Genomic DNA, 2,835 nt, shown 5'->3' on the forward strand with positions numbered 1-2,835 from the left:
TCCCCGAGCCCCTCCCCCGGCCCCCTGATCCCTTTCACCCCCCAGATCCAGCGGATCCCTGGGAAGAGGCCGGGCCGGATCCCGGTGAGTCCCAAATCCCAGGGACCCCTCCCCAAATCCCAGCCCCGCCCCCCTGGACCCCCAAATCCCAGGGATCCCCGGGATTCCCCCCCCCCCAACTTCCCCCCCCCAACTCCTCGGGACCCCCCCCCAATTTCAATCCCCTGCAAATCCCGAGGACCCCCCCCCCTCCCCCTCCCCAAATTCCGGCTCCCTCAAATCCCAGCCCCGCCCCCCGGAGCCCCCCAAACCCCCGGGGTCCCCCCGACCCCCCCCCATTTCTGACTCCCCCCCCCGGAGCCCCCCAAACCCCCGGGGTCCCCCCGACCCCCCCCATTTCTGACCCCCCCCCTCTCCTCCAGGCCCCCCCCCCGTCTGGAGCCTCACTCCGGCCGCCCGGGCTCAGCTGCTGCAGCTCCCAGGTTTTGGGGGGGTCCCGGGGGGGTCCCCCCCGATTTTGGCCAGCGCGGACCCGGCTCCGGTTCAGGCCGAGCTGCTGCGGGGGGGGGGGTCAGGTTTGGGGGGGCCCCGTTTGGCCTCGCTGGCGCTGCACCCCGCCCTGCCCCCACCCCTGCGCCTCTTCTTCCTCCTCTGCCTCCTCGAGGGGGGGGACCCCAAAAACAGCGCCCCTCCCCCAGCGCTGCCCCCCCACTTGGCCGCCGCTCTGTTCCCGGGGGGGGGCGGGGACCCCCCCGAAATGTTCCTGCCCCGTTTCGAGGCGGCCGCCGCCTTCTGCTCCCGAATTTCGGGGGAGGGGGCGAGCGGGGGGAGCCCCCACCCCAAAATCCAGGGGGGGCGGGAGTGGCTGTGGGGGCTGGTGGCGTTTTTGGGGGGGGGTCCCCCCGTTCTGTTCTGCCGGGCCGTGCTCTCGTACCGCCGCTGGTTCGGGGGGGTCCCCGGGGGGGACCTGGGGGGGGCGGCGGGGAAATTATTGGGGGGGGGTCACCCCGCGGCCCCCCCGCACCTGCTGGAGCTCGCCAAGGTTTTGGGGGGGCCCCTCGGGGGGGCTTTGATGACGCAAGTCCTGCGGGCCCCCCCGCCCCCCCCGGGCACCCCCCAGCTCCGGGGGGTGCTGAAGGTGCTGCGCGACCCCCCCGCCCCCCCCGGGACCCCTCCCCAAATGCGCCCCCGGGTCCGGGGGTACCTGCGGCGGGCGCTGGCGGCCGAGCGGGGGGGCTGGGGGGGGGCTCAGGGGGTCCTGAGCGCCGCCGCCCCCCTCCTGCCCCTCTGGGGGGTCCCGCTCTGCCCCCCCCCGCCCCGGGACCCCCCCGATTTTGGGTGGGGGGCGGACCCCGACGTGCGGGACCGGGGCCGCCTCCACTCGGCGCTGGCGGCCGCTCTGGGCCCCCCCAAATTGGCCGCGGTTTTGGGGCCCCCCCCGCGCTGCGCCCCTCGCCCCCCTCCCCAAAACGGGCCCGGGGGGGGCGCTCCCCCCTCCCTGCTGCCCGCGGCCCCCCCCTGCCGCCTGCGCTGCCTCCCCGCGACCCCCGCCCCCTTCCCCGCCCCCCCCGGAGCCCCCCAGGACCCCGAGGGTTGGGGGGCGGCGCTGCTGGCGGGGGGGGGGCGGCCCGTGCCCCTCCCCCTGCGGCTGCGCCTCGAGACTTTGGGGGGCTCCCGAACCGAGGGGACCCCTCCCCAAATTATGGGAGAGCCTCCCCCCGCCTCCGGGACCCCTCCCCAAATTATGGGAGAGCCTCCCCCCGCCTCCGGGACCCCTCCCCAAATTGGGGGGGAGCCCCCCCCCGTTCTGGCGCTGCAGCTGCTGCTGGGGGGGGGCGGGGGCTGGGCCGAGGGGGCGCTGGCGGCGCTGGGGGGGGGTCGCGGGGGGGCCGAGCTGACCCTGACCCTGCGCCCCCCCCGAGCCCTGCCCCCCTCCCTCGAGGCCGCCGCCGTCTTCACCCCGGGGGGGGCTCCCCAAAAAGGGGGAGGGGGCTCTTTCCTGGCGCCCCTCCCCCCGCTGGAGCTGCCCCTGGGGGTCCGGCTGCGCCCCCTCGCCCTCCCCCCCACCTGGGACCCCCCCCGCGCCCTCCGCGCCTTCGAGGCGCTTTGGGGGGCGCTGGGGGGGGGCCCCGAGACCCTCCTGGTGCTGGGGGGGGGCGCGGCCGCCCCTCCCCCCGCCCTCGCCCCCCTGCTGGTGCCCGGTGGTGGGGGAGGGGCGGGGGGGGGATGGGCGCTGGCGGCCGCCGCCCCCCCCCGGGGGGTGGTGCTGGCGCGGGGGGGGCCGGGGGGGGAGGGGCGGGTGCGGGGGCAGCGCTGGGGGGGGGTCCTGCTGCTCGCGCGGCTGCTGCGGGGGGAGGGCGGGCCCTGAGATGTCGCGACAGGGCGGGGCCGTGTCGCGACACGTCGGGGGGAGTTCGGGGCGCGTCGGGACGAGACGTGCTGGACCGTGGCGGCACCACGAGGCGTGTCGGGCTGTATCGTGACATGTCGGGCTGTATCGTGACATGTCGGGCCGTGTCGTGACATATCGTGACGTGTCACCCCCACCCCGGGTTCTGTGACCCCCCCCCCAAGAACCTGGAAAGCGCAAAATCCGTGTCCGGCTCTGTCTGAGGGGGGTCGCGGGGGGCTCCGGGGGTCCCGCATGACCGGGAAGGGAGGGGTGGGGGTCTCTGGGTGCCTGGGGGGGTCCCAGAGGGTTCGGGGTGTCCCGGGAGCTCTGGGGGGGGGGGGGTGGGGGTGTCGCAGAAAGCCCCCCGCTCCCGAACTACATCTCCCATCATTCATTGCGCCACTTCCGTACGGTGCCGCCATCTTTCCTCCCCATGGGCGCCG

The sequence above is a fragment of the Cyanistes caeruleus genome, chromosome 34 (assembly GCF_971803275.1).
Source record: "Cyanistes caeruleus chromosome 34, bCyaCae1.hap1.1, whole genome shotgun sequence".
Classification (NCBI taxonomy): Eukaryota; Metazoa; Chordata; class Aves; order Passeriformes; family Paridae; genus Cyanistes; species Cyanistes caeruleus.